The sequence below is a fragment of the Panthera leo genome, chromosome B1 (assembly GCF_018350215.1).
Source record: "Panthera leo isolate Ple1 chromosome B1, P.leo_Ple1_pat1.1, whole genome shotgun sequence".
NCBI lineage: Eukaryota > Metazoa > Chordata > Mammalia > Carnivora > Felidae > Panthera > Panthera leo.
The window spans coordinates 28,287,524-28,302,049 of record NC_056682.1 but is presented as its reverse complement, the minus strand read 5'-3'; the positions used below and the strand labels follow the sequence as shown (position 1 = coordinate 28,302,049).

The 14,526-nt window shown below is 41.2% G+C and overlaps 1 protein-coding gene across 1 annotated transcript in view; it reads left to right on the top strand.

Moving 5' to 3' along the window:
• Positions 1–6,998: 6,998 nt before the first annotated feature.
• The window catches only part of GTF2E2 (general transcription factor IIE subunit 2), a 79,070-nt gene continuing 71,542 nt past the window's right edge, over positions 6,999–14,526 (top strand). The window contains exon 1 of the mRNA XM_042934452.1: positions 6,999–7,220. The gene's annotated coding sequence lies outside the window, so the exon portion shown is untranslated. The remainder of the gene's footprint in view (positions 7,221–14,526) is intronic.

The window sequence follows — 14,526 nt, the reverse complement described above, 5'->3', positions numbered from 1 at the left end:
CTTGTATCCTCTCTTGCTTTATTATTTTGCATCTATTTCTAGAAAAACCTTAAAAGAATTGTCTGGACATTCTGTCTCCTCCCTCAGTTCTCAGGCATTCATCCATATTATGGAAACTGCTCTAGTGAAGTTCATTAATGACTACATGGTATGAAATGATGGTATAAAATGGTTAATACTGCTAACTGGTAATTCTCAAGCTTCATCATGTATGACCTCTCACCAGTATTTGACATTTGGTCAACCCTTTCTTTTCTCGAAATTTCTTCACTTGCCTTCTGGTATACCCACTCCCTCTTGGTTCTCTATCTCCTTCACTGACACCTTCTTCTCAGCTCCCTTGGTGGTCTTACTTGGAGTGTCCTAAAGCTCATTGCTTGGCCTTTTCTCATCTCTCTGCATTTTCTTGGTAGATGACCTGATCTAGTTCCATGGCTTTAAATACTATCTCTAGGCTGACTCCTACAGCCAACTTCTTACCCCACAACTCTACCTAGATGTCTGATAGGTATTGTCAGCTTAATGTGGCCAAACAAAACAATTTCCTCCTCCAAACTTGCTTCTTTTCCAGCGCAGCCCATCTCATTGAATGGATCACCATTCATTCAATTACTCAAAGCCAAGATTTTCAGTCATCCTTGACTTCAGTCCTTAAGTGAAAGTCCTTATAATGGCTTGCAAGGCTTTATAAGATTTGCTCTGTTCCACACTGGCTTTCTCTCAGTTCCTCAAAAAAAGCATCAGTTTGCTCTACCTAAAAAAACTCTCTCCACCTCCTCTCCTCCCATGGTTCACCTTCCCTCTTCAGTTCTGTGCTCAATTCTCACTTTATCAGAGGTGCTTTCTCTGATTCTATCAATCCCTATCTTCTGGTCCTTTCATATTCTTCATATTGTTATCCAACATTATGTCATATTTTTCATTTATATGAATATATAAACTCACAAATGTATATTTATACAAATACATAATTTATATATTTATATATACAAATACACATTTTATATGTCTACATATAGATACAGGTATATAGATATATTTGTGAGTGTGTATGTATGTCCATCTTCCCCACTAAAATAGCTCCACTAGGGTAGGAACTTTGTATTGTTCATCTGTGTGTCCAGATAGCACTAGGGTAGAACCTAGATCATGGCATTTGTTGAGTGGGGAGAATATGGCATGAGGTGATGGGCATGATGATTGGAGCACTACATCAAAGGGACTGGAGATGATATTGGAAAGCAGTTGAGGTTGGGATGTAGGTCCTTCAGAGGTGATAGGACTTTACAATAGAGATATATGTCTGGGCAAAGTATTATTTTTAAGAAAGTTACCTAGAGAGAGTGGTGGTTCAACACCCAGCTTTGTGGGTGTGTTTAAAGGAGACTAGCCTGAATCTCAGATGAAGAGGAAGGGACTGGATGAAAAGGGGGCTATAGATTTCTGTGGATAGGATGGGACTTTGGGGTAGAGTTGAGCATCCTGGTAGGTAAGAAGCTCCTTCCAAAGGCAGAGGTGAAAGGGGTTAGTCAGGACTCAGAGATCAGGTTAAAGTACTGAAAAGGGATTAGATCCAACAAATTGCTCCTAACGAAGGAGTGAATTCAAAGGATGAGAATGAGTCTGGGAGTCCACCTTGTCAAAGGCATAAGGTAAAGGGTGGCATTAGATAGATCTGATGGATATACTATCTGTATACGCCCTTATCAGGAAGACAGTGAAGACACTGCCAGGCAAGGGGTTATTGGGATAGCTAACTATGTCAGAAAAGGATGGTGTTGAAAGTAGAGACTAACTATAGATGTGGTGTCAGAATACCAGTTGACCACTTACGAAGTCTTGAAGTCAATAGGACACAGGGTGCTACTCAGCTTCATAGCTTTATAGGAGCAAAAGCTAAAAAGTGTGAGTGAACTCACACTGTATCAGGTTGGGAAGGAATTCAGTGGCTTTCAACCATCAAGTTTATTCCTCACTCATGCTACGTGTTTATTACAGATGGGCCACACTTATGCTTCATATCATCTTCATTCCAGGATCAGGTTGACAAAGTGCCCCAATCTGGAATATGGTAGTGTCTTGTGGCAAAGGGAAAGCAAGACAGTGTTTTTTTAAAGCTAGCTCTTAATTAAATCTCCTTGGATGTCTCATATGTCATTCTGTTTGTTGCTTCCACACGACTTCTGAAACAGAATGCTACGGGCACCAGTGACAGTCACAACAAAGTTTATTGCAATAAGAGGCAAGGCCAACCGATCGGGACAGACACTCTTGACCAGAGTGCAGTCTCGAACAGCCGGGGTACAGAGTTTTTATAGCTGACCACATTGTCTTATCATCACCTGGGAACAGAACAAAGAAATAGTTCCCAGATGGGGGTGGAAACCGTTCAGACATGCCCTTGCCCCAATCCAAACACTAATCCAGTTGATTTTCCTTGAACTTTTGTTCCCTTGATTGATAGGACAAGGCTATTATCTCTTAATCTACAGTGTTAACACAAAGCTGTTATTTCTTAAGGCTACAGGTTAGCCCTACAATACAATTTAACCCTTACACTGTTCACATTCCATTAGCCAAAGCAAGTCACATGCCACTCTTGTGTTCAGGAAGAGGAAGTGAATAATTATGAACAATTACACAATCTACCACAGATGCCATTGGGTTTGGCAATTGGGAAAGCCAGATCGGTGACCTTTGAAAAGAGTTTAATTGGAGAATTGGGTTCTAATAAGTAATAATAATAATAATAGCTATAATTTACTGATTACTTGCTATAGTTCACATACTGTGGCAAGGGCTTTATATTTATTATCTCATTTTAATTCTCCTTATGAACTCCTCCTCAATTTGTATGTTGAAACCTAACCCCCAATGGGCTGGTATTAGGAGGTGGGGCCTTTGGGAGATAATTAGGTTAAGAGGGTGGAGCGCTCATGATAGGATTAGTGCTTTATAACAAGAGACAGGAGAGAGCTTGTTTGTGTCCTTCCTTTCTTTCTCTCTCTCACACACCCACCCTCCACCCCCAACCTTGTGAGGACACAGCAAAAAGGCAGCCATCAGCAAACCAGGAAGCAGGTTCTCACCAGATACCACACCTGCTGATACCTTGAGCTTGCACTTTCCTCCAGAACTTGGAGAAATAAATGTTTGTTGTTTAAGCCAGTCACCCATTCTGTGGTAATTTGTTATAGCCACCCAAACTGACTAAGACAATCCTTCCATCACAAATGAGGATTAGAGAGATCAAGTGTTGGCTCAAGGTCATAGGACTAGTAAATGATGGAGCAGAGATTCAGGCCAGTTCTATCTGGCTCCAAGGCCAGTATTTTAATCCCTGCAGAGTAAAAGTTAGTAGATGGAGGCAATAGCATATGTTTTCTTTTTGGAGAAATTTTGTGAGCATGAGGAATGTAGGGTAGCAGAATATGCTCCACAAAATATGCCCCTTAGGCATAAAGATTATTTTGAACTTAAGATAATTGAGAAGCAGATATTAGAAAGCTTTATACCCTCCCTTCTATTAGCCTAAAAGTAGAAAATAAATTATAAAGGTGTTCTCAAAAAAAAAAAAAAAAAGTATCCTCCCTACTCTCTCTACCAAGAAGGACAAATTTAGTCACTGGAGACAACTTTATTTTTTTAAGGACTTTATTTCTTAAATATCTCTTTATTTTTGAGAGAGACGGTGGGGGTGGGGGAGTGGGGGGGTGGGGGAGGGACAGAGAATCCGAAATGGGCTCTATGCTGCCAGCAGAGCCCGATGTGGGGCTTGAACTCACGAACCGTGAGACTGCAACCTGAGCTGAAGTTGGAGCACTTAACCAACTGAGCCACCCAGGTGCCCCAAGGATTTCATTTTTAAGTAATCTCTATACCCAATATGGGGCCTGAAGCTACAACCCTGAGATCAAGAGATACATGCTCTACTGACTGAGCCAGTCAGTTCTTTTGTTATTGTTCTTTTGTCAGAATGCTAAATAAACTCAAGTTCTATCCACCCCTTTGAGTTACTCATCTCCAGGTATTCCCATGTGTATGTGTGATGCTCATTAATAAACTTGTTTGTCTTTCTTTTGTTAATTTATCTTTTATTAGTCTAATTACAGGGCCCCTGCTGGAAAACTTACAATGAGGTAGGGGAAAAAAGACTATTCCTCCTTTATGGGATGAATGTTTGAGAAGGAAGCAGGGACCTGGGAAGATATTTACAGGGTTGGGTAGGCTAAGAAGGCTGGGGGAAAAGGCTCTAATGGAGCAGAAAGAGTTAATGCTACGGAAATCCAGGACAGGTGATAAGCAAAATACTTACTTTAGCTTTGGATTGTGTGGATGTGAACTAATTTGCTTTTCTAAGCTAAATTTGCTAATTTGGCTATTTTGAGAATTTAGGTATCTATTTCATGTGTTGAGATAGAGTAACAGGTGAGGGGAGTTGAAAGGCAATTATTATTTGATGGTAGAATGAAGGAAACTTATTTGTCTTCAGTTTTCCTCTCCCAAGCAATTACATAATGTGAAAAATTAAGTTGTAAAATTAAACTGCTACATAAAAAAGAATAAAGTTCTGATACATGCTACAACATGGATGTTCCTTGAAAACATTATATTAAGTGAAATAAGGCAGACAGTAAGAGACAAATATTGTATTATTCTACTTGTATAAAATATGTAGAATTAGGGCAAATTCATAGAGATGGAATGTAGATTAGGAATTACTGGGAGCTGGAGGGAGGAAGGAATGGCAGGTTATTGCTTCATGAGTACAAAGTTTCTGTTTGGGGTGATGAAAAATTTTTGAAACCGTAATGATGGTTGTACTAGATTATGAATGTAGTTAATGCCACCAAATTATATACTTTAAAATGGTTGAGGAGCGCCTGGGTGGTTCAGTCAGTTGAGTGCTCAACTCTTGATTTCAGCTCAGGTCATGATCCCAGGGTCATGGGATTGAGCCCTGCATTGGGCTCCACACTCAGTTTAAGATTCTCTCTTTCTCTCCCTCTGCCCCCTCCCCCAATTGCACACTCTCTAAAAGAAAATAATAATTAAAAGCAAATAAAATGGTTGAAATGGCAAATTTTGTTATATGTCACAATTAAATAAAATAGTAAAAACATTAATTCACTATATTAGAATCCTGTGATTATACTGAGTTGGGGTAGTAGGTTAGGACAGAAGAGTGTTTCATAAAATATGCAAATTACATTTCTCTGATGGGGTGCCTGGATGGCTCCATTGTTTGAGTGTCTTACTTTGGCTCAGGTCATGACCTCAGGGCTCATGAGTTCAGGTCCCATGTTGGGCTTTGCGCTGACAGCACAGAGTCTGCTTGTGATTCTCTCTCTACCTCTTCTCTGCCCCTACCCCACTTGCACTCCCTCAAAAGTAAACATTTGAAAAATTAAAAAAAAAACAAAACAAAAATAAGTCACCATACTTCCCACCAAAGAGTATGCAGGGTATTATATTCATTCATGAGGTAAGACATGAATTGCTATTATATTAGTGGCTTGGATCATTCTTCATAAAATCTGACACTAACCTGGAAGTACTGAGGCTGCCAATATGTAGGTGGTCTGAATTATTATAAAGATTTATTTAAACACCAGTGGTGGTGGGGCACCTGGGTGGCTCAGTTGGTTGAGCGTCCCACTTTGGCTGAGGTCATGGGTTTGTGGGTTCGAGCCCCCTGTTGGGCTCTGTGCTGATAGCTCAGAGCCTGGAGCCTGCTTCGGATTCTGTGTCTCCCTCTCTCTCTGCCCCTCCCCCACTTGTGTTCTGTCCCTCTCTCTCAAAAACAAACAAACATTAAAAAAAAAGTTTAAACATCAATGGTGGAGGCTTCAAGTATATTACAAATAGCCATGTCTCTATTTTTCACTTGGTGCCTGCTCCTTCTCCCTATTACTCATTAGTTTAGTTTTGTTTTTTTTTTTTTAACCAATCTCTGACTTTACTGGGTTGTACTATTCCAGCAAAGTTACATTTCCTGAGGGCGTCAGATGAACATCAAGTGGGTTTATTAGAAAATCCTCTAGGATGAAACTAATTTCAAAAAGCCATACACAAATCACCTTTTGGCTTTATTTCCAAATTTTGAATACAAATTTATGTATTATCTCATTTAATCCTCACAACAGTCCAATGCAAGTACCCCATTATGGTAGTACAATTATTATTCCCATTTCTCAGGTGAGAAAACTGAGGCACAGGTTAAGTATTTGACTAACCAGTACTAAGTAATTAAACACTAGATACAGAATAGTTGAGCACTGGCTTTGATGCCGCTTTAGGTTATAAGAGTCGAATGACAGCCACAGGAACTTCGACACACTCTAATACATAAGAAGAGTGAAAGGCCACAGAAATTTGACACACTCTAATACAGTGATGGCTGTGGGTAACGTCAATTATCTTTTTCGTGGCTTTATTCCTACCTCTTTAAGTTGCTTCCAAATTCGAAATCCTTTTCTAGGGGTTTTCATAGGTGTGGATTTTAGAAGCCAGGCTCCACGTCCGTATTTGCCTTTGCTAGCTAACTATGCTGTGTTGAGCAAGTCATTTAGCTTCACTGGGCCTGTAGTTTCCTCACTTGTAAGACAGCTGGAACTGGTGACTTAGGTGCTGGTGACTAGCGTTCGATGAAAAGTACAAAACACCTGGTAGATACTCAATAACTTGAAAGATCGCATTGCCACTTGGGTTAAACAGATTCCAGAGCATGCTGGAGGAAGATCTGGTAGCTTTAAACTTCTGCAAAGGAAAGATTTTCTTTTTTTAGCAATGGCTACTCTCAAGCCGCTTGTCTCATTCTCCGCCCCGCCCCCCTAACCCCTAGTTGTTTTAGAAATCCAGGACGCCCCAGACGGCTGATTGCCCGCCCGCGGTACCCCGGTCGGCGCACGTGATGACGCATGCGCGTTCTCGGCGGCGGGGGCACCGCGGTGCCTGCCGGGACTGAGCTCCTAGTAGCCTGATCAGGAAGTGGCGGGCGGAGTCCGGGGCCGAGTCGCGCCGCCTTAGCTGCAGCCGCCGCTGCCGCTGCCGCCAGTGCCGAGACCCCGGCCTGGCGGGGCTGCGCTGGGAGTGCGTACGGGCAGGCGGGGGCGCTGACGAGAAGCAGGAAGCGGTGGCCACGCGGGCGTGGGCGGCTGGTCGAGGTGGAGGCGCTGGGAGGCGGCGGCCGGTCGCGTGGGGTGGCCCTCCTCGCTCAGGTAGGGGCTGCAGCCGCCGGGTGAGGGAGCGGAGCCCCGGCCTGTTGTTCCTCAGGACCGCCTCCTCCCGAGCGGCGAGCTAGTCTTCCATCTCTCCGGAGGCTGGGGGCCGCGGTTCTCTGCGCGAAACACCAAACACAGTAACAACTTCTTGGGGGCATTGTCTTTTAGGCCGGAGGTCCATTGAGCAAACTTTTGGGTTGGAAAGAGAGGATATTGGCAGTCGAAGAGCTGATTGTGTCTCTTCTTAGCCTCCGACTTTAACAGTAGCCGAGCGAAACGTGTGTGGAGTTTGGGGAACCACGGTGTCCAGCTAAAGGCTGTGATTTAGATGCATCTTCACGATTTTTTTTTTTAAGCTGTCTGTTGGAGACTTGGTTTGTAAAGATTCCTAAACTTCAGTTATTACAGTTGTTGTCTGCAAAGTCTAAAGACCTGTTCCAAATCAAAACGCTACGATACCTTTTCGTCCCACCCTACATTCCTGTCATTTAAGAGGTAGGCAGTCTCATTTCATACCTTGCTGACTGTTCTTAGCAGTATTCTTAGGTGCCAGGGGCCGCTCTGGGGCTTACGCAGGGAAAGAAGGAAAAGTAGAAAGGTTGAAGAAAAATCGAACGATACCGTGGAAAGAACGTGTGATTTCGAGCCAGAAGGTTCTGATTTAAGTTTTGGCTTCTCAGTGACCATCCATGGAGGAACACTTGATCCCCGAGTTGTGCTGATGATTTTTGTTGTTGTTTTACGGAAAATGGGCATGGTGATGTATCCTGTCTACTACCCAAGTCAGTGTATGTAAAACAGGACAAATTGAGTAGTCTGAAAAAAAGGAGGAAAAGTTAGGTGGAGCATGCGATGGTGAGAAAGAGGACATTAAGTCTTTTGCTCTAGGTGCCATTGAATGGTACCCGTGTCACACAGGTCGCCTTTGTCTTAGAGGCCTTTACCAGCATTTCAGGTCTGGAGTAGGACGCATTTGATTTAGTAGGCAGGGCATTCACGTCCTGGCCTAGGTACTTACAGCTGTGTGACCTTAATTGTACCTCTTCACTTCAGATTTCACATTAAAATAAGGAGTAAAACTAACAGGTTTCGTCTCAAAGAGTTGTGAGGCTCAAATGCTGTAAAGATTTAGGGTTTTTGTGAACTGTAAGGCTTTCATTTAAGTGTGTTGAAATCATGATTAAAAGCCTGGCTTAATTACCTGTCTTTACAAGGTGAAATAAACATCTACACATATTTTCTGTTTTAGGCTTGTTGCCCCCACTTTATCACTTGCGATTTCTCCTTTTTTCTCCCACACTTTCCCTCCCCTCCTCAGGACTGTCTCCCACCTTCCTCACCCTGGTATAATCATTTTTTTTCAGATCCAACCCAGAATAGTAACACTGAAATAACACATACTTGTATTGCTTTATTTTTAAAAAAATGCTTTTCATGTCTCATTTTAAAGTTGGGCTAGATGTAGACAGTATTGGTAAGTGTCTTCATTTTGCCTATGATAAAATTGGATTTAGGTCTAGTGGATGGCCTAGGGTCATGTTGCAGTTTAGAGAGTAGTACTGAGAGAAGTCAGGTCCTTGGATTCCAGTGCCTGTGACTCTCACTCAAATAAAGTTTACTCTGATTATTTCTTATCAGTGCTTATTACATTTTTAACTTTTACCACTCTGAGTCACATTTTATCCATTGCTTTTTAAGTGAGGTGCTCAATCCTTTCATGTTCTTCAGCTTAAGCTGCGTGAAGGCAAGGGTTTATCTTCCAGAACCCTTCAAAGCTTGGGAGTTATGCAAACACAAGACGAGTACACAAAGATTGAGGTCACAAACACAAGACATTTAATAAAGGCCTGTGAAACCTGTAACGAGGCTAGAGCAATTTAAAGGTGTTTTTGTGTTCGTTATTCATATAACAAATATTTATTGAGCTGCTCTGTGCATGAAGGCTTTCAAAATTAAGATACAATCTTTTTCCTCCCAGACCTTCCTTTCCTACTTGTGAAGAATGCAGAAATCATTTTGTGTCAGTTTGTGTGCTTCCTAGACTCCATGGTGTTCTAGGAGAGTTCAAACAAGAGAGGAACTTTTTTTCTTTATAGAGGTATAATTGACACACAATGTTACATTAGCTTCGAATATACAGAATAGTGATTTGTACAACTCTGTGCCTTATGCTGTGCTCACCAGAAGTGTAGCTACCATCTGTCACCATACAGTGCTGTTATAGTACCATTGACTCTATTCCCTGTGCTAAACTTTTCATCCTGGTGATTTATTCTTTCCTTAACTGGAGGCCTCGATAGCCTACTCCCTTTCACCCATTTTGCCCATTTTCATATCCCCCATCAATCCCTCCTTTGGCAACCATCAGTTTATCCTGTGCTTATGGGTCTGAAGAGAGGAACTTTTTAAAATTTCAATTCCGGTGTAGTTAACGTACAATGTTACATTAGTTTCAGGTGTACAATATAATGATTCACCAGTTCCATATATTACTCCATGCTCATCAACATAAGTGTACCTTTGGGGCACCTGGGTGGCTCAGGTGGTTGAGCATACGGCTCTTGATTTTGGCTCAGGACATGATCTCACAGTTTGGGGGTTTTGAGCCTCTCATGGAGCTCCGTGCTGACAACATGCAGAGCCTGCTGGGGATTCTCTCCCTCTCTGCCCCTCCCCTGCTCTTGCTTGCACGGTCTCACAAAATAAATAAACTTAAAAAAAAAAATAAGTATACTGTTAATTCCCTTCTCTATTTTCCCCATCCCCTGCCCACCTCCCCTCTGGTAACCATCAATTTGTTCTCTATAGTTAAGACTCTTTTTTGGGTTGTCTTTTTTTTTTTTGTTTCTTAAATTCCACACATGAGTGAAGTCATATGGTATTTGTCTTTCTTTGGCTGGCTTGTTTTACTTAGCATTATACTCTCTAGATCGATCTGTGTTGTTGCAAATGGCAAGATTTCATTATGGCTGAATAATATTCCATTGTGTACGTGTGTGTGTGTATATATATATATATATATCTATATATATATATCTATATATCTATATTATGTGTACCTCATCTTCTTTATCCATTCATCTTCTAATGGACACTTGGGCTGGTTCCATAATTTGACTTGTAAATAATGCTGCAATAAACATAGGGATGATATATCTTTTCAAATTAGAGTTTTCCTATTCTTTGGGTAAGTACCGAGTAGTGCAGTTACTGGATTGTAAAATAAGAGAAGAACATTTTATTTTTTATTTATTTAGAAAAAATTTTTTTGACAGATTGAGATTTTTATTTTTTAATTCTTTTTATTATTTTTTTAATATTTATTTTTGAGAGAGGGCGAGCACGAGCCGGGGAGGGGCAGAGAGAGTGGGTGACAGAGGATCTGAAGAGGGCTTTGCAGTGATAGCGGAGAGCCCCATGCTGGGCTCGAACTTAGGAGCCATGAGATCATGATCTGAGCCAGAGTTGGCCACTTAACCGACTGAGCCACCCAGGTGCCCCTAAAAATTTTTTTTTTAAAGTTTATTTATTTATTTTGAGAGACAGACCAAGAGTAGGGGAAGGGCAGGGAGAGAGGGACTCCCAAACAGGCTCCACAGAGCCCGACTTGAGGCTCAAACCCATGAATGGTGAGATCATGACCTGAGCTGAAACCCAAGAGTGGGCTGCTTAGCTGACTGAGCCACCCAGGTGCCTGAAGAGAGGAACATTTTAAAATACTTGTGGGGCACCTGGGTGGTTCAGTTAGTTAAGCAGCCCACTCTTGGTTTCAGCTCAGTCATGATCTCAAGGTTTGTGGGTTTGAGTCCTGTGTCGGGCTCTGTGCTGACAGCTGGAGCCTGCTTCCAGGTCTGTGTCTCCCTCTCTCTCCCCTGCTCATGCTGTCTCTCAAAAATAAACATTAAAAAAAAACCAACAAAAAACAAAAACTTGTTGAATGATCTGTGGCTTCCCTGGCTGTACTAAAGTTGCTTAGGACTCTGAAGTTTTAGAACTGCGGAAAAAAACAAAAGAAGAGATCTAGTGCCACCTCCCTCTAAATCAGGAATTTTCTGTAGATATTTCTAACAAATTGTAATCAAGCCTTCTTATCACACAATGACATAGAGTTCACCAGGTCTTTTTTAATTTAATTTTTTAAATTTATTTTTTATTAATATTATTTTTTTAATGTTTATATGAGAGCTAGTGTGGGGTGTGGAAAAGAGAGAGGGAGACAGAGAATCCCAGGCAGGCTCTGTGCTATCACCACAGAGCCTGATGTGGGGATTGAACTCATGAACTGTGAGATCATGATTTTAGCTGAAATCAAGTCAGATGCTTAATCGACTGAGCCACCCAGTGCCCCTTTTTTTAATTAAAAAAACAAATTTTTGTTTTGTTTTGTTTTGTTTTTTGAGAGAGTGAGAGGGAGCAGAGGAGTGGGGCAGAGGGGGCGGGGAGGGGGGGAGAGAAAAAGAGAGAGAGAGAAAGAATTTTAAGCAGGTTCCACGGTCAGCACGGGGCCTGACTCAGGTTGATCCCACAACTCTGGGATCATGACCTAAGCCGAAATCAAGAGTCCGATGTTCAACCCATTGAGCCACCCAGGTGCCCCAAGAATTCACCAGTTTTGAAAGACATCTTTTCATTTATAAGTAATTCTGATGATTTTTTCCCCCAATGAACCTATATCTGCTTCCTAACTTCTGCCGAGTAGTCTGATGTTTCTAGAGCAGTGTTGTCCAATAGAAATACAATGAGAGCTGCAAACATGAGCCACACATGTAGTTTAAAAATTTGTTTTTAAAACATGTTTATTTAGTTAGAGAGGGAGAGAGCGTGCCTATGTGTGCAGGGGAGGGGCAGAGAGAGAGGGAGAGAATCCCAAGCAGACTCCACGTGGTCAGTGCAAAGCTGGATGCAAGCTTGAACTCACCAACATCACAACTTGAGCCGAAACCAAGAGTTGGACACTTAACCAACTAAGCCACGCAGGTGGCCTGTAAAATGTTTTAATTAAAAAAAATCAGTTTTAATTTGTCTTTATTGAAGTATAATTGACATACAATGTTATATTAGTTTTAGGTATACAGCATTTTTTTTTTAGGTTTTTATTTTGTTTTATTATTTGGGAGACAACACAAGTGGGAAAGGGGAAGGCAGAGATTCCCTGGCCCAAGCAGGCTCCGTGTTGCCAGCACAGAGCCTGATGTGGGGGGCTCAAACCCGTGAAAACTGTGAGATCATGACCTGAGGCGAAATCAAGAGTCGGATGATTGACTGAACCACCTGGGCACCCCTAGGTGTACAACATGTTGATTCAACAGTTACATACATTACTAAATGCTCTCTGTGATAGGTATAGCCACCGTTTTTCACCATGCAACATTATTGCATTATTATTGAGTATATTCCCTAATGCTGTACTTTTCATCTCCACGACATATTTATTTTATAACTGGAAGTTTGAAAAAAAAATAACTGGAAGTTTATACTTTTTATTTATTTTTAAGTTTATACTTTTTAATACCCTTTACCTATTTTGCCCATCCCCCCACCAACCTCTCCTCTGGCAACCACCAGCTTGTTCTCTGTATTTAAGAGTCTGTTCATTTGTTTTTTAGATGACAAGTGTAAATGAAATCATATAGTATTTACCTCTCTGCTTATTTTGCTTAGTATAATACCCTCTAGGTCCACCCTTGTCTCAGAGGGCAAGATCTCATTCTTTTTGTGGCTGATAGTCCATTGTGTGAGTATGTGTGTGTACACACATATATGTGTATGTATACACATATGTGTGTATACATATATGTGTGTATACATATATATGTGTATACACACGTATGTATACATATATATGTATGTGTCTACACATTACACATGCCACATTTATTTTCTTTGTCCATTTATCTGTTAATACAGTTGGGTTGCTTCCATATCTTGGCGATTATAAAGAATGCTGCCATAAACAGGGCTGCATTTATCTCTTTGATAGTGCTTTTGTTTTCTTTGGGTAAATACCAGGGAAATTATTGGATCATATAGTATATCTATTTTTAATTTTTTGGAACCTCTATACTGTTTTCCACAGTGGCTGTACCAGTTTGCATTCCCCTTGGTGGTGCATGAGGGTTGCTTTTTCTCCACATCCTTGTCTGCACATGTTATTTCTTTTTTATAACAGCCATTCTGACTGGTGTGAGGAGATATCTTATTGTGGTTTTGATTTGCATTTCCTTGATGATTAGTAATATTAAGTATCTCTTCATGTGTCTGTTGGCCATTTGTATGTCATCTTTGAAAAACGTCTATTCAGGTCCTCTACGCATTTTTTTTTTTTCAACGTTTATTTATTTTTGGGACAGAGAGAGACAGAGCATGAACGGGGGAGGGGAGAGAGAGAGGGAGACACAGAATCGGAAACAGGCTCCAGGCTCTGAGCCATCAGCCCAGAGCCTGACGCGGGGCTCGAACTCACGGACCGCGAGATCGTGACCTGGCTGAAGTCGGACGCTTAACCGACTGCGCCACCCAGGCGCCCCATCCTCTACGCATTTTTAATTGAATTGTTAGTGGGGGTTTTTTTGGTGTGTGTGTGTGTGTGTGTGTGTGTGTGTGTGTGTGTGTGTGTGATATAACTTCTTTATTTTGGATATTAACCCCTTATCAGATATATCATTTGCAATTACCTTCTCCCATTCAGTAGGTTATCTTTTTGTTTTGTTGATGGTTTCCTTTGCTGTGCACAAGCTTTTTGTTTTGATGAAGTCCCAATAGTTTATTTTGGCTTTTGTTTCCCTTGCCTGAGGCGACACATCTAGAAAAGTGTTGCTAAGGCCAGTGTCCAACAGATTACTGTCTGTATTTTTCTTTTAGGAGTTTTAAGGTTTCAGGTCTCACATTTGGTCTTTAATCCATTTTAGTTTATTTTTGTGTATGGTGTAAGAAGTGGTTCAGTTTCTTTTTTGCCTGTAGCTGTCTAGTTTTCCCAGCACCATTTGTTGAAGATTCTTTTTCCCATTGTATGTTCTTGCTTCCTTTGTCATGAATTCATTGACCAGTAAGGGTCGGTTTATTTTTGGCCTCTCTCTTCTGTTCTGTTGATCTATGTATCTCTTTTTGGGTCAGCACCATACTGTTTGATTACTGTAGCTTTGTAGTATATCCTGATACCTGGGATCATGATACCTCCAGTTTTTTGTGCTTCTTTTTCAAGATTCTTTTGGCTATTCAGGGTCTTTTGTGGTTTCATACAAATTTTAGGATTATCTTATTCTAGTTTTGTGAAAAATGCTATTGGTATTTTGATTGGGATTTC